Below are 27223 nucleotides of genomic sequence, written 5' to 3'. Positions count from 1 at the left end.
TTGATGAGTGTTGAATACAAGAACTCATCAAACAACAGAGAATGTTGTTTCACAGAGCTGTCAAACGATGACAAAATTTTGGACAGATGAAACGTCATACGTTGACGTTCTCTGTAACCGGCTTCCCCTTAATTGGCCTGCTAAACCCGCTGGGCGGACTGGACAAGGTCAATCAAGGGACAATAGCGTGGGTTGGCCACAAGTCGATGGAGGCGGGACTTAAACCCGACAAGCAGCAGTCCCGCCTCCAACGCGCCCCCATTGACAAAATCGCCCCCCATGAAATTACCAGCTTGTTATAAAAACCCATCTGGTTCACTAATGTTCTTTAGACAAGGGAATCTGCTGTCCTTACCTGGTCTAGCTTATATGTGACTCCAGACCCACAGCAATGTGATGACTTAACAGCCTCTGGAATGGCCTCGCAAGCCACTCAATTATATTTAAGAAGACGGTGGCTCACCACCACCTTCTCAAGGGCAATTAGGGATGGGCAATAAATGCTGGCCTTGCCAGCGACGCCCACATCCCAGGAATGAAGAAAAAAAATCAATCAATTTTCATAATCTAAAAGACAGGCGATGTGGTGGGCATCCCAGTTATTCACCACGATTGGGGTTCATTTGTTCAGCCAGGGTTAAGCTAACCCAATAATGGCAGAGAATAAAGGCAGAGATCTCGGTTTGTAAGTGTTTTGGTCTGCTTGTGGAAACTGTTGTCAAACTGTTGAGACAACGAAAAGGTGCTGGGGTGCGGGGTAGTGAATCCTAAATGGTGACAGGGTGGGCTATTGGAGAACTGACTGCCACATGATGCTGAGCGAGTGTCACCGCTCCCTGCCCCCACCTGATTCCTAATCATGAAACAAAATAAGTGTTGGCCTGTGAATATTCCATAGTTCCAATAGTGCATTCTATTTTTAAAAGATTAGACATTACTGCTGGAAATGCTGCCCTTATACAGTATAAACTGCGGTCTAACACACTGCGCATTGCATGACATTCAAAGCCCATTTGTGATTTTATAACTTAAAATCTTAAGTTCATTGAACACTCCTTAGTTACACCCATGGAGCGGTGAAGTCCTGATGCACTGAGAGATGTGGGACTGGCCTCTTATTCTATCTTCTGGTTGTCTGAAGATGTCACATTTCCTGGCAAGCGATTATAATCTTACTCAGGCAACAAAAATATTTTAAATTCTTGAACAGCGATATTAGGAAACTTGTCTTCACTACAAGTCATACCTGGCTTAGAACATTTCATATACCTGGTGAGGAGTTGTGCAATCAAGGGCCCTCTCCTGAAAAACAAAAACTTATTCTTAATTTCAGGGGCATTTTCATACGTTTACAAGAGAGATTCAGGTTACACACTGGAAGAGGACCCCTTTTTCTCAGAAAGCATTCCATTAAAAACTTACCTCAATTCCTTCTATTTCATGTGGAGATGGCAGCAATAATCCAATTATATTTTATGTTATTGGAATTGCCCGGTTTTCCATATCTCATCCCTACAGATATACATATCTTAATGCTATCTTTGTTTTATTTTATTTTCCTTTATTTTCTGTGCCACCTGTTTCCAGCTATCCAGTGTGCTGGGGTGGGGTGAGGTGGAGGGGCGGAGGTATGAGGAGGCTCCAGGTCGCTGCAGCCTGAGCTCAATTCCACAGACTCTGGCTGTTCTTGCCATTGAAGCAGCAAGCTTTCTTTCTCTACTAGCTTTTCATACCGCCAGCGACCAGAGTGCAGGCGCCAATTTTGTCTTCTGCACCGTGGTAGACACAAGCCTGAATGTTAGCCTGGGTTGGAGCTGTGATTCTGTCAATCAGTCCAATCAGAAATTCCAGTCTGATACTCCCAGTGCAGTACCGAGGGAGCACTGCACTGTGGGAGGGGCAGTACGGAGGGGCAGTACTGAGGGAGCGCTGCACTGTGGGAGGGGCAGTACGGAGGGAGCGCCGCACTGTCGGAGGGGCAGTACTGAGGGAGCGCCGCACTGTCGGAGGGGCAGTACTGAGGGAGCGCCGCACTGCCGGAGGGGCAGTACTGAGGGAGCGCTGCACTGTCAGAGGGTCAGTACTGAGGGAGCGCTGCACTGTCGGAGGGGCAGTACTGAGGGAGCGCTGCACTGTCGGAGGGGCAGTACTGAGGGAGCACTGCACTATTGGAGGGGCAGTACTGAGGGAGCGCCGCACTGTCGGAGGGGCAGTACTGAGGGAGCGCTGCACTGTCAGAGGGGCAGTACTGAGGGAGCACTGCACTGTCGGAGGGGCAGTTCTGAGGAAACGCTGCACTGTCAGAGGGTCAGTACAGAGGGACCGCTGCGCTGTCAGAGGGGCAGTACTGAGGGAGTGCCGCACTGTTGGAGGGGCAGTACTGAGGGAGCGCTGCACTGTTGGAGGGGCAGTACTGAGGGAGTGCTGCACTGTGGGAGGGGCAGTACTGAGCTGCACTGTCAGAGGGGCAGTACTGAGGGAGCGTCGCACTGTCGGAGGGGCAGTACTGAGGGAGCGTCGCACTGTCGGAGGGGCAGTACTGAGGGAGCGCGGCACAGTCGGAGGGGCGGTAGTGAGGGAGTGCTGCACTGTCGGAGGGGCAGTACTGAGGGAGCACCGCACTGTCGGAGGGTCAGTAATGAGGGAGCGCTGTGCTTTCGGAGGGGCAGTACTGAGGAAGCGCTGCACTGTCGGAGGGGCAGTACTGAGGGAGTGCTGCATTGTCGGAGGGACAGCACTGAGGGAGCACTGCACTGTCGGAGGGGCAGTACTGAGGGAGTGCTGCACTGTCGGAGAGGCAGTACTGAGGGACTGCTGCACTGTCAGAGGGGCAGTACTGAGGGAGCGCTGCACTGTCGGAGGGTCAGTACTGAGGGAGCGCAGCACTGTCGGAGGGGCAGTACTGAGGGAGTGCCGGACTGTTGGAGGGGCAGTACAGAGGGAACGCTGCGCTGTCGGAGGGGCAGTACTGAGGGAGCGCTGCGCTGTCGGAGGGGCAGTACTGAGGGAGCACTGTGCTGTCGGAGGGGCAGTGCTGAGGGAGAGCTGCACTGTTGGAGGGGCAGTACTGAGGGAGTGCTTCACTGTTGGAGGGTCAGTACTGAGGGAGCGCTGCACTGTCAGAGGGGCAGTACTGAGGGAGCGCTGCACTGTCGGAGGGTCATTACTGAGGGAGCGCTGCACTGTCGGAGAGACTGTACTGAGGGAGTGCTGCACCGTCGGAGGGGCAGTACTGAGGGACTGCTGCACTGTCGGAGGGGCTGTACTGAGGGAGCGCTGCACTGTCGGAGGGTCATTACTGAGGGAGCGCTGCATTGTCGGAGGAGCAGTATTGAGGGAGTGCCGCAATGTTGGAGGGGCAGTACAGAGGGAGCGCTGCACTGTCAGAGGTGCAGAACTGAGGGAATGCTGCACTGTCAGAGGGGCAGTACTGAGGGAGCGCTGCACTGTCGGAAGGCCAGTACTGAGGGAACGCTTCACTGTCGGAGGGGCAGTACTGAGGGAGCGCTGCACTGTCGGAGGGTCAGTACTGAGGGAACGCTGCGCTGTTGGAGGGGCAGTACTGAGGGCACGCTGCACTGTCGGAGTGTCAGCACTGAGGGAGTGCTGCACTGTCGGAGGGGCAGTACTGAGGGAGCGTTGCACTGTCGGAGGTGCAGTACTGAGGGAGCGCCGCACTGCGCCGTGTTTCGGATGAGACATTAAACCTAAGCTGCATTTGCCCTCTCAGATGAACGGAAAATATCCCATGACACATGTTGAAGAAGAGCAGGGGAGTTCTCCTCGTGTCCTGGGGCCAATAATTATCCATTAACCAATACCTGAAAAAACATTATCTGGTCATTTATCATATTGTTGTTTGTGGGAGCTTGCTGTGCACAAAATTAGCTGCCGCATTTCCTACATTACAACAGTGACTACTCTTTAAAAGTACTTAATTGGCTGTAAAGTGCTTTGGGGCATCTTGACGTTGTGAAAGGCGCTATAGAAATACAAGTCTCTCTTTTTCTATTCTTTAACAGTTCACTGCCTGGCTAATGGGGTACGCCTCACCCGCGTCACTGGTTTGGCCATTTTGTAGTGAATATACAAAATCTGATACATTTCTTTATTGTTCTTACATCACACAACAGAAGCGTTTGAATTTTGGAAAGTAAGTGATGTCTGATAAATCCTACCATGGATCTGAACTAAGCTCATTTTAATTCTGTTAAACGATACCATTAGCTCATTCAGCATTAATTTACAGCTCTACAGATTTCTGCAGATACTGCAGCTGCTTGAGAAATTATAACAGACCATTAGCGCATTCTCAGAAAGTACCTGTTTTAAAGCCCACATTCTTCAAATATCTCAGCGGCCCATAAATTATGGTGAGAAAGGGCATTGCTCCCATTTTTGTGATGAGCCCGTGTGAGAGCGGGGTTGGGTTTGGCTGAAAAACCTGCCAATTCTCTGTCAAGGTTCCTGCACGAACACTGGCATCTTTGATGCGGTACTAGTGGGCTGCGGCCTCTTGTGGAACTGCACCCCAGCAAGGGAGCAAGTATCGGCAAAACGCCTCCATTTCTTGTCGCTATCGTGCAGGATTTTTCATCTTTGACCGGTTAATGAGGCCATTAAAAAGAAGCACTGGGGTCTATTTCTAGAGGGATGGAATTGGAAGCGGAGAAGTTATTGTGTAGAACCTTGGTTAGATTACACTTGGAGCACTGCGTACAGTTCTGGTCTCCAGATTATAAAAAGGACATAGAGGCACTGGAGAAGGTACAAAATAGATTTAGAAGGATGGGGCTCTTTAGAAGAGAGAAGACTGAGGGGTGACCTGATAGAGCTCTTTAAAATTATGAAAGGGTTTGATAGGGTAGACGTAGAGATGCTGTTTCCACTTGTATGGGAGACCAGAACTAGGGGCCGTAAATATAAGATAGTCACTGATAAATCCAATAGGGAATTCAGGCTAGACTTCTTTACGCAGAGAGTGATGAGAATATGGAACTCGCTACCACAGGGAGTGGTTAAGCTGAATAGTATAGATGCATTTAAAGGGAAGAGGGTGGGAGGAGGCTGGTGTGGAGCATAAACATAAACACCAGCACAGACCAGTTGGGCCGAATGGCCTGTTTCTGTGCTGTAAACTCTCTGTAATTCACCACAGTGATTGTTCTTCTTCCTTCCTCTCCAGAAGACGATGATTCATGCTGGAGTACAATTCTGTGGGCAACAGGTGCCCTGCAGAACCTCACCCAGGTGATTGTCCTTCGTGTGTGAGCAAGGACACTGGGTTTTGGCACCAAATGGAACGAGGAGCACACGGCCGGCCAATTGGCACCTGTGCAGAGGACAGACGGTCGACATTCCGGATTTGTACTCTTCGTGTAAAAAAAGGCGGATACTCTGTAAAACTGTCGGCTGTCCTCTCCACAAATGCTGTTTGTTTATCCGGCTTCTTTATTTTTTGTTTAACATTTCCTGCATACGCAGTATTTTGCTTTTTATTGGGTTTTGGCAGCTGTTTAGCACTGGCTGGGATTTTTCTTTCCCTCTCCCGAGACCAGGGGCAAGAAAGGCAAAGTAATGATTCCCTCCAGTCTGAAGACATTCTTTTATTTTTTTATTATTTTTTTATAGGATGTGGGCGTCACTGGCAAGGCCAGCATTTATTGCCCATCCCTAATTGCCCTTGAGAAGGTGGAGGTGAGTCACCTTCTTGAACCGCTGCAGTCCGTGTGGTGAAGGTGCTCCCACAGTGCTGTTAGGGAGGGAGTTCCGGGATTTTGACCCAGCGACGATGAAGGATCGGTGATATACTTCTAAGTCAGGATGGTGTGTGACCTGGAGGGGAACTTGGAGGTGGTGGTGTTCCCATGCGCCTGCTGCCCTTGTCCTTCTAGGTGGAAGAGGTCGCGGGTTTGGGAGGTGCTGCCGAAGGAGCCTTGGCGAGTTGCTGCAGTGCATCTTGTAGATGGTACACACTGCAGCCACGGTGCGCCGGTGGTGGAGGGAGTAAATGTTTAAGGTGGTGGATGGGGTGCTAATCAAGTGGGCTGCTTTATCCTGGATGGTGTCGAGCCTCTTGAGTGTTGTTGGAGCTGCACTCATCCAGGCAAGTGGAGAGTATTCCATCACACTCCTTACTTGTGCCTTGTAGATGGTGGAAAGGCTTTGCAACAGAATATATTTGGACCTATAGGATTGGTCGCGCAGGGCCCTGTTTTTAGGGCGCTATCCGACAGGGCGAGCAGGAAGCGCACGCGTATTTCCATTCGTATTTGCTACCCCTTGGTGTGCTGTTTTTGTGTTGCAGTCCTCTGACAATCCTGTGGTGTCGCTATAGAGCAACCAGCACCGCACAGCGACGAAACCCAGAAACGTTTGTTTGTGGTTATCTGTGAAAGAGCCTGACCAGCGGCAGATTATTTTTCTTCTGAACGACTTTGAGTCTCTAACCCCCAAATGTACTAATAATCTGAATCGTGGGTTCCTTCACGGTAAATACAAGGCTTCCTCATTTAACACTTGGGCCAGCACTCGCTGCCAACAATTAATGCACACTTGCTATTTAGTTGCCTCTCTCAGGCCTCAAGAAGTTATCTGCTGTCAACAGCTGTGTTCCCAAGACTGCTATTTTTTTGACTGCCCCACCTCTGTGTTCCCTATCAATCTCCATCATAATTGGACCGTTCAGCCATCGGCCGCCCAGCTCTCGCTGCAGCAAAATGTTTGGGCATTTTAGTCATTGTAATATTCCATTCCCTAACAAATGACTTCACTTCTTTGCTGCAAAATACAATATTGGGCCAGATTTTGCCCTAGCGGGTCATCTAACAGTGTTTGCTGTTAGTCAGACTCACCCTGCACCCTTCCGCTCAAAATAAATTTGCCCACAAAGTTGCTGAAAGTGCGAGCTGATAACGGCGCAGTGAGGGGGAACAGGGCCTTTGGGACCGGAGTGAACAGGGAAAGCAAGAGGGTATCTCCTGAACCAGTCAGATTTAAGGATTGGGAAACAAACAGCGGAAGGACTGAGAAGGAGGGTGAATTAAAGGGGGTGAATTCAATGTCAAATCAGGTGCAGAAAGAGAAATAAAAACAGGGCACAATTTCAAAATTTGCAGATGACACAAAACTTGGAAGTATAGTGAACAGTGAGGAGGAATGGGCGGACACGTGGCAGATGAAATTTAACGCAGAAAAATGTGAAGTGATACATTTTGGCAGAAAGAATGAGGAGAGAATGTATAAACTAAATGGTACAATCCTAAAGGGGGTGCTTACGGGATCCTGGGCTTCATAAATAGAGGTATAGAGTAAAAAATGTGGAAATTATGATGAACCTGTATAAAACACTTTTGGCCCCAACTGGAGTATTGTGTCCGATTCTGTGCACCACACTTTAGGAACATAAGAACATAAGAAATAGGAGCAGGAGTCGGCCATACGGCCCCTCGAGCCTGCTCCGCCATTCAATAAGATCATGGCTGATCTTCTACCTCATCTCCACTTTCCTGCACTATCCCCATATCCCTTGATTCCCTTAATATCCAAAAATCTATCGATCTCTGTCTTGAATATACTCAATGACTGAGCCTCCACAGCCCTCTGGGGTAGAGAATTCCAAAGATTCACCACCCTCTGAGTGAAGAAATGTCTCCTCATCTCAGTCCTAAATGGCCGACCCCTTATTCTGAGACTGTGACCCCTGGTTCTAGACTCCCCAGCCAGGGGAAACATCCTCCCTACATCTACCCTGTCAAGCCCTGTAAGAATTTTGTATGTTTCAATGCGATCACCTCTCATTCTTCTAAACTCTAGAGAATATAGGCCTAGTCTACTCAATCTCTCCTCATAGGACAACCCCCCATCCCAGGAACCAGTCTGGTGAACCTTTGTTGCACTCCCTCTATGGCAAGTATATCCTTCCTTAGGTAAGGAGAACAAAACTGTCCACAATACTCCAGGTGTGGTCTCACCAGGGCCCTATATAATTGCAGTAAGACATCTTTACTCTTATACTCAAATCCTCTTGTAATAAAGGCCAACATACCATTTGCTTTCCTAATTACTTTCTGTACCTGCATGTTAACTTTCAGTGATTCGTGTACAAGGACACCCAGGTCCCTCTGAACACCAACATTTCCCAATCTCTCACCATTTAAAAAATACTCTGCCTTTCTGTTTTTCCAACCAAAGTGGATAACTTCACATTTCTCCACATTATATTGCATTTGACATGTTCTTGCCCACTCACTTAGCCTGTCTAAATCCTCTTAAAGCCTCCTTGCATCCACCTCACAACTTACATTCCCACCCAGTTTTGTATCATCAGCAAACTTGGATACATTACATTTGGTCCCCTCATCCAAATCATTGATGTAGATTGTGAATAGCTGAGGCCCAAGCACTGATCCTTGCGGTACCCCACTAGTTACACCCTGCCAACCTGAAAATGACTGTTTATTCCTACTCTCTGTTTTCTGTCAGTTAACCAATCCTCAATCCATACTAGTATATTACCCCCAATCCCATAGAAACATAGAAACATAGAAGATAGGAGCAGGAGTAGGCGATTCGGCCCCTCGAGCCTGCTCCGCCATTCGATGAGATCATGGCTGATCATCCAAATTCAGTACCCCATACCTGCCTTCTCCCCATATCCCTTGATACCTTTAGCTCTAAGAAATATATCTAACTCCTTCTTGAATATATTTAAAGACTTGGCCTCAACTGCCTTCTGTGGTAGAGAATTCCACAGGTTCCCCACTCTCTGGGTGAAGAAATTCTTCCTCATCTCTGTCCTAAATGGCTTATCCCTTATCCTTAGACTATGACCCCTGGTTCTGGACTCTCCGACCATCGGGAACATTCTACCTGCATCTAGTTTGTCCAGACCTGTCAGAATTTTATAAGTTTCGATGAGATCCCCTCTCATTCTTCTAAACTCCAGCGAGTATAAGCCCAATCGACCCAATCTCTCCTCATACGTCATTCCTGCCATCCCAGGGATCAGCCTTGTGAATCTTCGCTGAACTCCTTCCATGGCAAGAACATCCTTCCTCAGATAAGGCGACCAAAACTGCACACAGTACTCAAGGTGTGGTCTCACCAAGGCCCTGTACAACTGCAGCAGGACATCCTTGCTCCTGCACTCAAACCCTTTTGCTATGAAGGCCAACATACCATTTGCCTTCTTCACCGCCTGCTGCACCTGCATGCTTACCTTCAACGACTGGTGCACAAGGGCACCCAGGTCTCATTGCACTTCCCCTTCTCCCAATCTGTTGCCATTCAGATAATAGTCTGCCTTTCTGTTTTTAACACCAAAGTGGATAACCTCACATTTATCCACGTTATATTGCATCTGCCACGCTTCTGCCCAATCACCCAACCTGTCCAAATCATCCTGGAGTTTCTCGGTATCCTCCTCGCAGCACACACGCCCACCCAGCTTTGTGTCATCTGCAAACTTGGAGATATTACATCTAGTTCCCTTATCTAGATCATTCATGTATATTGTGAATAGCTGGGGTCCAAGGACCGATCCCTGCGGTACCCCACTAGTCACTGCCTGCCACTTGGAAAAAGACCCGTTAATTCCTACTCTTTGCTTTCTGTCTGCCAACCAGTTCTCTATCCAAGTCAATACCTTGCCCCCAATCCCACGTGCCTTAACTTTACACGCTAATCTCTTATGCGGAACCTTATCGAAAGCCTTTTGAAAGTCCAAATACACCACATCTACTGGTTCTCCCTTATCTATTTTCCCAGTTACATCCTCAAAAAATTCCAGTAGATTAGTCAAGCACGATTTACCTTTTGTAAATCCATGTTGACTTTGTCCGATCCTGTCACTGTTTTCCAAGTGCTCAGCTATTACATCCTTTATAATGGACTCTAGCATTTTCCCACTAGTGATGTCAGGCTTACCGGTCTGTAATTCCCCGCTTTCTCTCTACCACCCTTTTTGAATAGTGGGGTAACATTAGCTACCCTCCAATCCATGGGTACAGTTCCAGATTCCAGCGAATTTTGTTCAATAACCTCTTGTGTGGTATCTTATTGAATGCCTTCTGAAAATCCAAATACACCACATCCACTGGTTCCCCCTTATCTATTCTGCTAGTTACAACCTCAAAAAAGTCTAACAGATTTGTCAAACACGATTTCCCTTTCATAAATCCGTGTTGACCCTGCCCAATCCTATTATTATTTTCTAAGTGGCGTAAGTGTGCACAAATCGTTGAAGGTGGCAGGGCAGATTGAGAAAGAAGTTAAAAAGGCTTACGGGATCCTGGGCTTCATAATTAGAGGTATAGATTAAAAAATGTGGAAATTATGATGAACCTGTATAAAACATTGGTTCGGCCCCAACTGGAGTACTGTGTCCAATTCTGGGCACCACACTTTAGGAAGGATGTGAAGGCCTTAGAGAGGGTGCAGAAAAGATTTACGAGAATGATTCCAGGAATGAGGGACTTCAGTTACGTTAATAGACTGGAGAAGCTGGGGTTGTTCTCCTTGGAGCTGAGAAGATTGAGGGGAGATTTAATAGAGGTGTTCAAAATCATGAGAGGTTTGGACAGAGTAGATAGAGGGAAACTGTTCCCATTGGTGGAAGGGTCGAGATACAGAGGACACAGGTTTAAGGTGATTGGCAAAAGAACCAAAGGCGATGTAAGAAAAAACTTTTTTACGCAGTGAGTGGTTAGGATCTGGAATGCGGTGCCTGAAAGGGTGGTGGAGGCAGATTCAATAACGACTTTCAAAAGGCGGTTGGATAAGTATCTGAAGGAAAAAAAATTACAGGGCTCCGGGGAAAGGGCGGGGGAGTGGGACTGGCTGAAGTGCTCTTGCAGAGAGCCGGCACGGGCTCAACAGGCCGAATGGCCTTCTTCCGTGCTGTAACCATTCTAGGATTCTAAAGAAAGATTGGATTAAGAGAGAGAAAAAAGAGATAGAAAGGAAAAGAAAAAAAAATTAAATTAAAATTTGACATTTTTAAATTCTCCTAAAACAATTCACAACCTGAAGGAATGAGACTCCTTACTTGTCATAGTTGATTTTCGGTGCCAGAGAGATTGATTGGCAGCCATTAACAATTATCTAGTCGTTAAAAGGGTACATACGCTTGTAATTACTAGCCCTATATATCTGCGATGGGTTTAGTTCGTATCTGCCGCGCAAATACAGAAACTTCACGACATTCAATGCATGAAATGGTGAGGCAGACGGCGAGATGCCATTTTCGCAAAGCTCACTTTGGACTGGCACAACTCGGACAGCAACATTTGGATATTGGCATTTAATCGCACATCTGCCCCTCGCCTCAAGTTTCTGCACCATTAACGACAGCAAAATCTGACCCTATGGGCCCGAATTTCCAAGCCCCGTGGAGGCGGGTTTGGAGGCGGGAGTGGGGGGAAAATTGCAGAATCGGGGGGCACGAACCCTTCCTGCCCCCAACCCACCTCCATGCCCGTTTCCCAGGAGGCGGGTACCCGACCTGTGCTGGGAGCCGCCTCCCTGAGGCGGGAAGAGGATTAGTGCCAATTAACTGCCTGTTAACAGGTCGTTAACAGGCAGTTTTTGGCCTAATCCCTATTTTTAGCCCTGAAGTGTGGGCTGCCAGACGGCTCCGAACCACGCCAAGTTAGCGAGGCGGACCGTTGGGCTGAAGGGTTCGAGATGTCCAGTGTTCAGGTGAGTGATGGGTGCATGAGTGCAGAGGTAAGTGTGTTTGGTGTGTGTAAAGTGTTTAAATAAGTTTTACTTACCTTTACTTACTAATGCAGGCTTCCTTCCTTCAGGTCTCTGGAGTCCCTCATCTCACCGGCACAGAAAGCCGAATGGCCGCGAGCTGTCAAAAGTTGCAGCATTCTGCTTTCTGTTCTGGAGAGATTTCTAACTGAGTCTGTGGAGAAGGACTCAAGTTAGAAGTCAGGTTGTCAGTGTTTCACAGAGCTGTCAAACGCTGATATTTCATCTGTCAAAAGCTCTTGACAGATGAAATGTCAATCGCTGATGTCACCAGTAACCAGGTGTCCCTTAATTGGCCTGCTGAGCCCACTGGGCGGGCTTAACAAGGTCAATCAAGGGAAAATAGCGTGGGTTGGCCACAAGTCGATGGAGGCGGGACTACAACCCAAAAAGTGGGAGTCCCGCCTCCATCACGTCCTCATTGACAAAATCCAGCCCGTTATGTTTCTCCTTTTTTGGTACCCAGTTTCAAGATTGAGGTTTGGGTCAAGGTTAGGAAAGGCTCGATGCAAAATAAGGCTCGCTGTACCACCTAAGGACATGTATTAATCATAACCTTTTTCTGCGCCAGTGTCAAATTTTCCAGACAACAACAACTTGCATTTATAAAGCACCTTTAACATCGAAAAATTTGCTGATAACACTTCACAAAGGAGAAAACAGAGCAGTTAGCAAGCTTTTGTGGAAGAGTTGGAGAGGTGACTGGAGGCTTGGTCCAAGACATGGGTTTTGAGCAGGCTTTAAAAGGCAGGGAGACAACGGGCGTTTGGAAAGAGTATTTCAGAGGATAGGGCCAAGACGGCAGCGGGATCTGCCACCAATACTGGAGTGGAGGGAGAGGGTGGGGGGTCGGGGGGGGGGGGAGCGGATGGTGTACAGGAAGTCAGAATCTGAGGACAAAGGGAGCAATGGGAAGGGATATAAGACTGGAGAAGGTTGTGGAGGTTGGGCGGGGCACGGAAGAATTTGTAGATGAGGATGACGATTTAAATTTGGGACTTTGAGCCAGTATAGGTGATGAGCGAGCAGAGCTTAGTGTGGGTCAGGATGTGGGCAGTGGACTTTTGGGTGATCCAACAATTGTTATGGTCTCACTGACTGGGATTGCCAATTTACTGCCAATATGTCTGAAATATAGACTGTCCTGTACTGTTGACTTCAGCCATCTGGAAATTGAGTTAAATCCACCCAAATTCCTTTCAATTAAGAATATTGCAGCTGGCAAGAAAGAGGATACTTTCATAGCATCAATCAGGGCTGGATTGAATCCCAGAACCAGGAATGAAAGTACATTGTGCTCGCCCACAGCGCCAAACAGTGCGTGTTTCTACCTATATAAATTAAATATCTCTTGGAGTCTGTAACATTCCCAGTTGTTTGACATAATAATGGAGTGAGGTGGAGCACCAACTCACTTTATCATGGAATGTTAGAATCCCAGATTCCTCCAGGAGGTGTCAAGTTTAGACCAGGTATTTCCTTACAGGGAAGGAGGGAAAACTGCAAGGCAAATCTTCTAGGGAGCAAAAGATTGCTCCAGGCACTAAGTGTAGTGATCTCATAAAACGCATAAAGAAGAACATACTTATAATTTTGCTATACCCAAAGCAACCTTCTTCTTCTTAGGCAGTCCCTCGGAACTGAGGATGACTTGCTTCCACATTAAAAATGAGTTCTCAGGTGACTGATGAGTCCAATGTGGGACCTACAGTCTCTGTCACAGGTGGGGCAGACGATGGTTGAAGGGGCGGGTGGGTGGGGTGCTTGGGTTCACAGAATCACAGAATCACAGAAACCCCACAGTGCAGATAGAGGCCATTTCGGCCCATCGAGCCTGCACCGACACATATCCCACCCGATCCCCGTAATCCCTACACCAACACATATCCCACCCTATCCCCGTAACCCCACGTATTTAATCCCCCTAACACTAAGGGTCAATTTATCATAGCCAATCATCCTAACCTGCACATCTTTGGACTGTGGAAGGAAACCGGAGCACCCGGAGGAAACCCACGCAAACACAGGGAGAATGTGCAAACTCCACACAGACAGTCACCCAAGGCCGGATTCGAACCCGGGTCCCTGGCGCTGTGAGGCAACAGTGCTAACCACTATGCCACCGTGCTGCCGGGTCACCGGGTTGACGTGCGCTCCTTGTGCTGCTTGCGCTTGGCTTCCGCTTGCTCCCGGTGAAGAGACTCGAGGTGTTCGGCGCCTTCCTGGATGCTTCTCCTCCACTTTGTGCGGCCTTGGGCCAGGGATTCCCAGGTGTCGGTGGGGATGTTGCACTCTCTCAAGGAAGCTTTGAGGGTGTCCTTGAAGCATTTCCTCTGCCCACCTGGGGCTCTCTTGCCGTGTCAGAGCGCCGAGTAGAGCGCTTGTTTTGGGAGTCTCGTATCGGGCATGCGGACAATGTAACCTGTCCATCGGAGCTGATCAAGCGTGGTCAAAGCTTCGATGCTGGGGATGTTGGCTTGAGCGAGAACACTGACGTTGGTGCGCCTATCCTGCCAATGGACTTGCAAGATCTTGTGGAGGCAGCATTGGTGGTACCTCTCCAGTGCTTTGAGGTGCCTGCTGTACATGGTCCATGTCTCTGAAGCATACAGCAGGGCGGGTATCACTGCTGCTCTGTAGACCATGAGCTTAGTGCCGGGTTTGAGGTCCTGGTCTTCAAACACTCTCTTCCTCAGGCGACCGAAGGCTGCACTGGCACACTGAAGGCGGCGTTGGACTTCGTCTTCGACGTCTGCCCTTGTTGACAGTAGGCTCCCGAGGTATGGAAAGTGGTCCACATTGTCCAAGGCCTTGTCATGGATTTTGATAATCGGGAGACAGTACTGTGTAGCGGGGGCAGGTTGGTAGAGGACCTTTGTCTTACAGATGTTTAGTGTAAGGCCTATGCTCTCATACGCTTTGGTGAAGGTGTTGATGATGGTTTGGAGTTCGACCTCCGAGTGAGCGCAGACACAAGCATAGACGGTATACTGTAATTCGACGACAGAGGATGGGACGACCTTGGATGTGGGCTGGAGGTGAGGGAGGTTGAACAGTTTCCCGTTTGTTCTGAAATTAGCACCACTCCATCGGGGAGCTTACTGAGGGTGAGATGGAGCATTGCAGCAAGGAAGATCGAGAAGAGCGTTGGTGCGATGACACAGCCTTGCTTGACCCCGGTTCATACGTGAATTGGGTCTGTGGTGGAACCGTTGGTCAGGATCATGGCTTGCATGTCGTCGTGAAGCAGGCGGAGGATGGTGACAAACTTTTGAGGGCAGCCTCACGGTTGACAGTGTTGAAGGCCTTTGTGAGATCAAAGAAGGCCATGTACAGCGGTTGGTGCTGTTCCCTGCATTTCTCTTGTAATTGACACGCAGTGAAGATCATGTCCATTGTGCCCCTTAGTGGGCGGAATCCGCATTGCGACTCTGGGAGGAGCTCTTCGGCCACTGGGAGAAGGCAATTGAGGAGGATTCTTTCGATGACTTTCCCTGTGGCAGACAGCAGGGAAACTCCTCTGTAATTACCGCAATCAGACTTGTCACCTTTCTTGAAGATGGTCACAATTACGACGTCTCTGAGATCCCCTGACATGCTCTCCTCCTTCCAGATAAGAGAAATTAGTTCATGAATTCGCGCCAGTAGTGCTTCTCCGCCATGCTTTAGTGCCTTGGCAGGGATTCCATCTGCTCCTGAGGCCTTGTTGTTCTTCAGTTGTCGGATGGCCTTTTCAACCTCATGCTGGGCTGGGGTTGTGCTGAGATGGTGGCGGGTAGCATGCTGTGGGATGGAGTTGAGGACACTCGCATCGAAGACAGAGTCGTGGTTAAGGAGATCTTCAAAGTGCTCCTTCCAGCGGGCACTGACGGCCTCTCTGTCCTTGATGAGTACCTCTCTGTTCTTACACCCAAAGCAACCACAGCTGTTCTAACCCTCTCTCTCCCCCTGATGGCTCTCTCATAGCTACCAGCAGCCTAGTCATTCCACGCTGATGGAGACCTGGGAGTGGGTTGCCTGCCCATCCTCTCCACTGGGCTATGGCATCTGGCTCTAAGAGACCTTCAAAAAGAGGGAGTGGAAGGGTGGTGGAGGAAACCCTTGAAATAAATTCTTCTTCCAGTGTGCAGATAGACTCATTAGAAATATCAGCACTTGCACCACTGTGACCAATCTCTTTGAAACCTAATTATGACTTGGAGCAATGCAGAATTATCCTTCCGACCACAAGTGAGTATTCCGCTGAGCTCACTCATTGAGAACTGAGTTGATGCGGAGAGACTAAATTTTCTCGTTAACCTTCTGAGCACTGCGGGATCGTTCACTCACCTCGTTCAGAAAGACGTTGTAGCTGGGAGCGTCCTTTTAACTGAGCAGACTATTAATAGACACTTCGACACTTTCCTGGTGTTCCACATGTTTTACAGACTGTTGTTTTACAAAAATACGATGAAAGACATGTTTATTTTCTGGGGAACGAAAATCCGTTGTTGCTGAAAGTGCCAATCAAAATCAGACGGAAGGGCTGGTTTGAGGTCCATCACCGGCCTGCGGGCAGCTGGGAGCGAGTTGTGTGGTTTATGATGCAACCAAGCACTTCATAGAAATTACAGCACAGGAGGAGGCTGGTCACCCCGCCATGCCCGCCATGCCCGCCACGCCCGCCATGCCCGCCACGCCCGCCACACCCGCCACGCCCGCCATGCCCACCACACCCACCACGCCCGCCACGCCCGCCACGCCCGCTACACCCGCCACACCCGCCACGCCTGCCACACCCGCCACGCACGCCATGCCCACCACACCCACCACGCCCGCCACACCCGCCACGCCCGCCACACCCGCCACGCCCACCACGCCCACCATGCCCACCACACCCACCACGCCCGCCACACCCGCCACGCCCACCACGCCCGCCATGCCCACCACGTCCGCCACACCCACCACGCCCACCACGCCCGCCATGCCCGCCACGCCCACCACGCCCACCATGCCCACCATGCCCGCCACGCCCACCACACCCGCCACACCCGCCATGCTGGTTCTTCAGATAGTACAAATGCTCTTGTGGTTTATAACAATCCCTGAGCATTCGTTACAACCGTACACAGATTCCCTAAAATTAAAAAAAATGTATAGAAACATAGAAACATGGAAGATAGGAGCAGGAGTCGGCCATTCGGCCCCTCGAGCCTGCTCCGCCATTCAATGTGATCATGGCTGATCATCCAAACTCCGTACCCGGTCCCTGCTTTCTCCCCATACCTCTTGATCCCTTTAGCCTTAAGAAATATATCTAACTCCTTCTTGAATATATTTAATGAATTGGCCTCAACTGCCTTCTGTGGTAGAGAATTCCACAGGTTCACCACTCTCTGGGTGAAGAAATTCCTCCTCATCTCTGTCCTAAATGGCTTACCCCTTATCCTTAGACTGTGGCCCCTGGTTCTGGACTCCCCGACCATCGGGAACATCCTTCCTGCATCTAGCCTGTCCTGTCCTGTCAGAATTTTATAAGTTTCAATGAGATCCCCTCTCATTCTTCTAAACTCCAGCGAGTATAAGCCCAATCATCCCAATCTCTCCTCATACGTCATTCCTGCCATCCCAGGCATCAGCCTGGTGAATCTTCGCTGAACTCCTTCCATGGCAAGAACATCCTTCCTCAGCTAAGGCGACCAAAACTGCACACAATACTCAAGGTGTGGTCTCACCAAGGCCCTGTATAACTGCAGCAAGACATCCTTGTTCCTGTACTCAAACCCTCTCGCTACGAAGGCCAACATACCACTTGCCTTCTTAACCGCCTGCTGCACCTGCATGCTTACCTTCAGTGACTGGTGCACAAGGACACCCAGGTCTCGTTGCACTTCCCCTTCTCCCAATCTATTGCCATTCAGATAATAATCTGCCTTCCTGTTTTTGCCACCAAAGTGGATAACCTCACATTTATCCACGTTATATTGCATCTGCCATGCTTTTGCCCAATCACCCAACCTGTCCAAATCATCCTGGAGTTTCTCGGCATCCTCCTCACAGCACACACGCCCACCCAGCTTTGTGTCATCTGCAAATCTGGAGATATTACATCTAGTTCCCTTGTCTAGATCATTAATATATATTGTGAATAGCTGGGGTACAAGGACCGATCCCTGCGGTACCCCACTAGTCACTGCCTGCCACTCGGAAAAAGACCCGTTTATTCCAACTCTTTGCTTTCTGTCTGCCAACCAGTTCTCTATCCAAGTCAATATCTTGCCCCCAATCCCATGTGCCTTAACTTTACATGCTAATCTCTTATGCGGGACCTTATCGAAAGCCTTCTGAAAGTCCAAATACACCACATCCACTGGTTCTCCCTTATCTACTTTACCAGTTACATCCTCAAAAAATTCCAGTAGATTAGTCAAGCACGATTTACCTTTTGTAAATCCATGTTGACTTTGTCCGATCCTGTCACTGTTTTCCAAGTGCTCTGCTATTACATCTTTTATAATGGACTCTAGCATTTTCCCCAGTATAATCTATCAAAAGTAAATTTATGACTGACCTCTTTTCAGAATGCTACAGGATTGGAATAATTTGATGAGTTGGGGAGCAGACATTAAGGGCTTTCAAAAGGCAAATGATAGTATAAAGGAAGAGGATATTAGAGAAAGAAAGAAAGACATTTCCATAGCGCCTTTCACGACCTCAGGACGTCCCAAAATGCTTTACATGCCAATGAATAGAGGGATGAGACTTGGGCCCAATGTCCTCCTCTCCTCCTTGACCTTTTTCTAACATGCAAAATGAGTTTATTTTTGAGCTATTATGTTTAAGATGTGCTCCATTCCTTTAAATCACGTGATGTTCACAAAATAAGTAATGATTTCAAATGCTGACAAAGGGGCATTAACCGACACCTGGGAATCCCTGGCCCAAGACCTCACAAAGTGGAAGAGAAGCATCCGGGAAGGCGCCCAACACCTCGAGTCTCTTCGTCGGGAGCAAGCGGAAGCCAAGCGCAAACAGCGGAAGGAGCACACGTCAACCCAAGCACCCCACCCACCCGCCCCTTCAACCACCGTCTGCCCCACCTGTGACAGAGACTGTTTGTCCCGTGTTGGACTCATCAGTCACCTGAGAACTCATTTTTAGTGTGGAAGCAAATCATCCTCGGTTCTGAGGGACTGCCTAAGAAGAAGAAGCAGAAGAAGAACATAAGAACATAACAAATAGGAGCAGGAGTCGGCCATTCGGCCCCTCGAGCCTGCTCCGCCATTCAATAAAATCATGGCTGATCTTCGACCTCAACTCCACTTTCCCGCCCGATCCCCATATCCCTTGATTCCCCTAGAGTCCAAAAATCTATCGATCACAGCCTTGAATATACTCAAAGACTCAGCATCCACAGCCCTCTGGGGCAGAGAATTCCAAAGGTCACAACCCTCTGAGTGAAGAAATTCCTCCTCATCTCGGTCTCAAATGGCCGACCCCTTATCCTGAGACAATGACCTGTAATTTCTGATGCCTACGGGTGTGTACGAGCTGTGTACACACCCGTAGAGGCCTCGCAAGTGCCGGTTTCAGGCATGCGAAGCGCATGTGCTGAAAACCGGCATTTCTGATCTGTCAAGAATCCTCTTGACAGATCGGACGCCTGCCCTGGAGAAGGGCCTCTGCGGGGGGAGAATTCCACTTTCTGCAGAACCTCCGCCCGCGGAAATCACTTCGAAATCTTACACCTGGTAAAAGCAGGCTTTTTTCAGTGATCCCCATTCACTGTCAAAAGTATGACGGGAGATTCCCTTCTCCCATTGGCTCACCTGGCCCACATGATCCCTGGGCCTCTGCGCACGCACCAGGAGAGGCCCAGGAGTGGAAGAGTCCGGACCTCGGGAGCCCTCAGGCAAGGGCGTAGATTTTTTCCCGACAGGAGGCATCCGCACGTAGGAAGCCTCCTAACGGAAATTACGGGCCTATGCCCCCTAGTTCTAGACACTCCAGCCAGGGGGAAACAATCTCTCAGCATCTACCCTGTCAATCCCCCTCAGAATCTTATATGTTTCACTGAGATCACCTTTCATTCTTCTAAACTCCAGAGAGTATAGGCCCAGTCTACTCAATCTCTCCTCATAGGACAACCCTCTCATCCCAGGAATCAACCTAGTGAACCTTTGTTGCACCCCCTTCAAGGCAAGTATATCCTTCCTTAGATAAGGAGACCAAAACTGGGTCATTAAATACATTTAAAGTGGAGATAGACAAATTTTTGCTAGATAAGGGAGTGAAGGGTTATGGGGAACAGGCTGGGAAGTGGCTTTGAGCCCAAGATCAGCCATGATCTTATTGAATGGCGGAGCAGGCTCGAGGGGCCAAGTGGCCTATTCCTGCTCCTATTTCTAATGTTCTTATGTTTATGTTAACTGTGCCCAGTACTCCAGGTGTGGTCTCACCAAGGCCCTGTACAATTGCAGCAAGACTTCCTTACTCTTATACTCCAACCCTCTTGCAATAAAGGTAATGGCCCAGAAATTCGGGTCTCCACGGGTGAGTACGCACGGGGTACTCACCTGTAGGCCCAATGGAAGTGCCGGTTTCCTGCATGCACTGCGCATGCGCGGGAAACCGACACTTCCGTTCCTCTGAAAGCAGGGGTTCAGAGGTCGAACGCGTGCGCGGGGGAGGCAGCGCGTGCGCATCGAACTTAGGTTTTTTTTACAGGTTTTCCCGGGAGGGTAAGCCTGCAGAATTTAGAAATGTAAAAAGCAGGCGTAAGGCCTGCTTTTTACAAGGTAAGTGGTGAATTAATTAAAATTAAAACATTTTTTCCACTGGTTTATTATTTTTAAATACTTTAAAGCAAAGTAAGTTTATTATTAACCCCATTAGAATATAAAATTATTTTTTTCAAAAATGTAAATTATTGTTTAAAATAGTTATTTCACGTAATTTATAGTTTATTTAAAAAATGTGATGTTTAAAAAAAAATTATTTTAAGGTTTAGTGCTATTTTGGGGCCGTAGTATTTATAAGTCTTGACAGCACTTCCTGTCAAGACTTATGAATGGGGCATTCCCTGCTTCGATTGGCTCCCCATGGCCCACGTGATCCCAGGGGACGCTTTGAACTAACTGCGCCCCTGGGATACGCAAGCACTGCGCGCCGGCAGTTGGAGCAGGCCCCTGATCGGAATCCCACGGGGCCCACAGCTCAACTGCCGGCGCGCTAGGTAAGTGCAGGTCGGGGGCTTGCACCCGCGGGAAACCCCCGACCCGAATTTCTGGGCCAGAGTTTTGCACGTAGCTTGCTGGGGTTTAGTGTAATCAGTGTATGTTATAGCCCAGTAATAAAGTTTCTTTTGCAATATGTTATAATATGAGGCCACCATACCTGACTTTTATTGTTCAGCTTTGATCAAAGATTGAACTGCATCACCTGATAGAAGAGGGGATAACACAAATGTTTTTCTTTTTTTGACAGCAGGGCTAGTTTTTTGCACCGTGGTGCCAGTGTATTCTTTATCTCAAAGCCAGGGTCAGCCGTGGCTCAGTGGGCTGCTCTCTCACCTCTGGGTCAGGAGGTTGTGGGTTCATAATCCCACTCCAGAGGCTTGAGCACAAAAATCTAGGCTGACGCTCCCAGTGCAGTGTTGGAGGCGCCGTCTTTCAGGCGAGACATTAAACCAAGGTCCTGTCTTCTCTCTCAGATGGACATTGTAATGTATGTACCTTTAAGGGGGGAACTACTTTCTACAGCTCATGTATACTGTAGTACCAGCAGTGACCACACCTGTATATAACGCTGAGTAGTAATCTGTTGTTTCAGTTGCAGTTTGAACCAAGTTGAGTAAACACCTGTTGTACCGTTCTCTGCAGTCCTTTTCTTATTATTACACGGACATAACAGTGGCGACGAGCAAGTTCGAACCTACCTGCAACTCTGCATCACCTCCCAGGGATTCGCTCCTGGAGAACAGTGGAAGAAGGTCGAGTCCAGAAGCACGGGCGTCGACCACGGGCAACCGCCCAGTCATCCAACGGATATTTGAGCATCGCAGGGGAGGCTGTCGAGAGCCAGGCTTGGCTTTCCAGTCACGATTGTCCAGCGAAACGGGCTGGCAACAGGTACTGCGCAGACCCTTCCCGGACAGCGACGGGCTAGAGCCCGACCGAGCGGCACAGAAAAAGGCCGAGCAGCGTCGACGGGGAAGAGAGAGTGGGCAGAGCGCACAGGGCGCAGCCGGTGTTCAGGACCGAGCGGCGTCAACGGGGGAGAGAGGCGAGAGAGAGCAGAGCGCAGCCGGTGGTCAAGGGCTGAGCAGCGTCAACGGGGGAGAGAGGCGCGCAGGAAAACGCGAGGCGCTGCCATTGCCACGAGGACCGCAGAGAGCGGCATTGGCAGCAGCGCAGGAGCAGCGCATGAAACCCACAGGGCGTTGCCATTTGCCACGAGGACCGCTGAGTGCGGCGTTGGCAGCAGCGCGGGAGACGCCATTTTAAGCCGCAGCGGGGAAGAAAGGAAAGCGCGGGAGATGCCATTTTAAGCCAGTCTAACCACACCCAAAAATGCCGAACAGTGGCAGTATCGCAGCGTTCGACAATGAAGTCGAAGATTGGACGACATATGTCGAACGCATAGAAGTATACTGCAAGGCGAATGAAGTGCCAGATGACAAGAAAGCGCTGGTATTGTTGACTTCAATGGGTGCAAAAACATATGGCTTACTACAAAACCTAGTAACCCCAGAGAAGCCAGTAGAAAAGGATTTTGAAAACATAGTGTCAATCCTACAGGACCACTTAAACCCCACACCGCTGCTGATAGCAGAAAGATTTAAGTTTCACAAAAGGAACCAGCATAAAGATGAAAGTAATGCTGAGTATTTGACGGAACTGCGCAAGCTATCGAAACACTACCAGTTTGGAACAGGACTAGCAGATACTTTAAGGGACAAGTTTGTGTGTGGGCTTCAAAGTGAAGGAACCCAGAAACGGCTTCTATCAGAAAAGGATCTTACGCTGGACAAGGCTTTCAGCATTGCAGTATCACACGAAGCAGCAGCACGGGGCGCTGCAGAGATACAACGGAGACCGCAAGAATATGGCACAAATGAAATGTCATACGGAACAGTGAAGTGCTATCGCTGCAGCAGAACAACACACGACCATAATGATTGCTGGTTCTAGGAAAAAGTGTGCAGACAGTGTGGAAAAGTAGGACACATAGCAAGAGTCTGCAGGTCGGGAAAGAAAACCAGCAGCAAGAAATCTCCACAGGAGAAGTACAAGAAGGTACATAAGGTGACAGAGAGTAGTTCAGACGAACAGAAGAGTGATACAGACTCCAGAAGCAAGGAGCTGGGTTGTCTGAAACTGCATAATGTGATCAAAACGGAGGATCACCAAACTATCTGGGTCACGCTCAAGATAGCAGGAGTCCAAGTGAAAATGGAATTGGACACAGGATCAGCCCTAACAGTCATAAACCGAAGGGACTACAAGTGGCTATTCTCACATATACCCTTGAGAGATACAAAGATTGTCTTGAAGACATACACGGGGCAAAAAGTCTACCCCAAAGGAAAAATAAGGGTGAACGTTATATATAATGGCAAGGAAACACGAAAAATGGACCTATATGTATTGCCAGATGGAGGACCACCACTACTAGGATGTGAATGGATCCGGAAGATACAGCTAGATTGGCATTCCATACAAGCACTGACTGTAGATGCCAAAAAGGATGACGACGTCACACCTGGACGACTGTCAAAAATGCTAACTGACGCACAAGAAGTGTTCCAGCAGGGACTCGGAACACTAAAAGGCATAACAGCGACGATCAAAATAGAGGAAAATGCAAGGCCAAAGTTTTTTAAGGCCAGACCGGTACCTTATGCGATCCGCCCAGCCGTCGAAGCAGAGCTGGAAGGTTTGGAACATTCAGGAGTACTGTCCAAAGTGGACTGGAGCGAGTGGGCTACACCCATCGTTCCTGTAATGAAGAGGTCGTTGAGTAATACGCCTGGGGAACCAAAGAAGTTTCGCATGTGTGGGGACTTTAAGGTGACAGTGAACCCAGTCCTTCACACTGTACAATATCCGCTTCTGCGGATTGAAAATATTTTTGCCTTGCTATCTGGAGGGAAACGCTTCACTAAGATTGATCTGGCCCAGGCGTACCTGCAAATGGAGGTAGAAGAAGCCTCGAAACAGTACCTCACGATCAACACTCATAAAGGTCTCTACCAATACAACCGGCTGGTGTTCGGGGTAGCATCAGCTCCGGCTATTTGGCAAAGGGCAATGGAACAAGTCCTGCAAGGGATTCCAGGGACCCAGTGTTATTTGGACGACATCCTGGTCACGGGCGAAAATGACAGTGATCGCCTCGCCAACCTGGAGCAGGTGCTCACTAGATTGAAGGAATATGGGCTCCGAGCTAATCGCCACAACTGCGAGTTTTTCCAGAAGCAGATCTCGTATTGTGGCCACGTTATTGATGAAGAGGGGTTACATAAGTCCCCTGCAAAGATTGAGGCAGTAGTCAAGGCTCCAGCACCAGAAAATGTGTCACAACTGAGGTCGTTCCTCGGGCTGGTGAACTACTACCATAAGATCTTGCCAAATTTGTCTACCGTACTACACCCACTGAACACCCTACTGCAAACGGGGGTACCATGGAAGTGGAGTGACGAATGTAAACGAGCTTTCCAGAAGAGCAAAGCATTGATCACATCAAAAGAGGTGTTGGCTCATTTCAACCCAGCACTACCAATTTGGTTGGCGTGTGATGCATCACCCTATGGCATTGGAGCGGTGCTGTTGCACAAATTCCCGGACGGCTCGGAGAGGCCAGTAGCCTTTGCGTCTCGGTCACTAACCTCAGCCGAGCGTAACTACGCCCAGATTGACAGGGAGGCCCTCAGCCTAATGCGGGGAGTGAAAAAGTTCAATCACTATCTGCACGGGCAGAAGTTCACCTTGCTGACTGACCACCAACCACTTGTCTCCATCTTTAATCCAAAGAAGGGCATTCCGGTGATGACTGCACAATGGCTACAAAGATGGTCCTTTTTTCTAGGGGCGCACCAATATGAAATCGAGTATAAGGGCACGAAACAGCATGGAAACGCTGATGGGCTATCATGCCTGCCACTGCCTACTGCGGAGGAAGCACCAGCAGTGGATCCTGTCGAAATATTTCATTCGACTATAATTGAATGCTTGCCAGTAACTAATGCTGGTATAGAGAAGGAGACCCGAAATGACCCGACACTGTCTCGGGTATATGATTTGACGGTGAAGGGATGGCCAGCACATGGCGACTCACTGTTGCCAGCATTCTCATCCAGAAGAGAACAGCTGTCAGTATGCCAGGGGACCTTGATGTGTGGATCCCGAGTGGTAATTCCACCCAAGTTAAGGGAGAGAGTGCTCAATGAGCTTCACGAAGGTCATCTGGGAGGGGTGAAAATGAAAAGCCTTGCTAGGGCTTATGTGTGGTGGCCGGGGATCGATCAGCAAATCGAGGACCTGACAAAGAGCTGCTCAGGATGCCAGAAGGTCCAAAATGCACCACCACATGCCCCTCTACACCCATGGGAGTGGCCCTCATCTCCATGGCAACGGGTGCATATTGATTTTGCTGGTCCATTCATGGACTCAATGTTTTTAATAGCCATGGATGCGCACTCGAAATGGCCTGAGGTGATCAAAATGTCCTCCACCACCACAGAGAAAACTATTGCAGTCCTATGGACCATTTTTGCCAGGAACGGCTTGCCAGAGCAGATTTGCTCTGATAACGGACCACAGTTTGTGTCCGAAGAGTTTCGAAGATTTATGAAAAGGAATGGGGTAAGGCATTACACATCTGCCCCGTATCATCCAGCCACAAATGGATTGGCTGAAAGGTTCGTACAGACCTTTAAAAAAGCAGTAAAGGCCATGTGCGATGACGACATTCCACTGCAGCATAAGGTGGACAATTTCCTGTTAGCCTGCAGAAATGTGGCACATGCAGTCACCAACCAGGCCCCGGCCATGATGTTCTTTAACCGAAGGTTGAGATCTCGTCTGGATTTGCTCAGACCAAATGTACGAAGAGATGTTGAGAGTAAGCAATTCCAGCACATCAATGAGAAGCCGTCAAGGAGCTTCAATGTAGGGCAACCAGTCTTGGCCCGCGACTACCGAACAGAGAAATGGCAACCAGGAACGATATGCACACGGCAGGGGCCACTAATGTACACAGTGGACGTTGGGGAGAGCATCGTGAGGCGCCATGCTGACCAGATCCTAGAGTCACAGGAACGAGTCAACCCCATGCTTCGCCCATACGTACCTGGTGATGAACCCGATGTACAGGTAGCATCTACCCCAGAAACAGTAGCATCGGAAGCTGATGAACCAACCGACGACAGGGGGCCAGAATCGCCTCCGCACCAAGAGCAAGACACTCGGGAAAGGCGCTATCCAGAAAGGATCAGGAAGCCTCCCCAAAGACTGAATTTATAAATAGACTATTTTCAGCTAATGTTGCATGTTAAAAGTGTTAATTGTAATTAGTTTGATATTTAATTGTTAAATGAGTGCTATGGTACTGTTAATCTAAAAGGGGAGGAATTGTAATGTATGTACCTTTAAGGGGGGAACTACTTTCTACAGCTCATGTATACTGTAGTACCGGCAGTGACCACACCTGTATATAACGCTGAGTAGTAATCTGTACAGGCAGTTCCACTGTGAGCCACGTTGAGTAAACACCTGTTGTACCGTTCTCTGCAGTCCTTTTCTTATTATTACACGGATGTAACAAACATAAAAAGATCCTGTGGCACTATTTTGAAGAATTAGCAGGGGAGTTCTCCCCGGTGTCCTGGTCAATGTTGATCCCTCAACCAACATCACTAAACCGGATTATCTGGTCATGATCACATTGCTATTTGTGGGAGCTTTCGACAACCATGACTTCAAAAAGTTCTCAATTAGCTGTAAAGTGCTTTGGGGCATCCTGAGGTCGTGAAAGGCGCTATATAAATGAAAGTCTTTCTTTAACGCTGTTCCTTTATGCACTTAATAACAATGGAACTACTGCTGATGACATGGGTGGCTGTACAATAGGAATCAATTTTTGTCCCATAACGCTCCTGTGAAGTGCCTTGGGACATTTTACTATGTTAAAGGCTCTATATAAACGCAAGTTGTTGTTGCTGACTGTAAACTGCTTTTGTATCTGTGAAGTCTCTACCTTCCTAGCTTTACTTTATTTTGAAAAATGTATAAATTCTTGGACGGGTTAATGCATTGATTGTTTTCTCTCAATACTGGTGCCTTGGCGAAACAACAGCCCCGATAGACTATGCCCAGAAGGTGCTTAGAAAGTAACAGGCATTTGAAATGGAAAAATTAAAGTGTCCAAAAAAAATCGCTCTCTATTCTCAAAATCAATAAAAAAATGTAAATGAATCAACCAACAG

Source organism: Somniosus microcephalus, chromosome 20 (genome assembly GCF_052327205.1).
Source record: "Somniosus microcephalus isolate GS21.2 chromosome 20, FLI_Smic_1.0, whole genome shotgun sequence".
Lineage (NCBI taxonomy): Eukaryota > Metazoa > Chordata > Chondrichthyes > Squaliformes > Somniosidae > Somniosus > Somniosus microcephalus.
The sequence above is the reverse complement of the archived record's forward strand: the minus strand, read 5'-3'. Positions refer to the sequence as shown.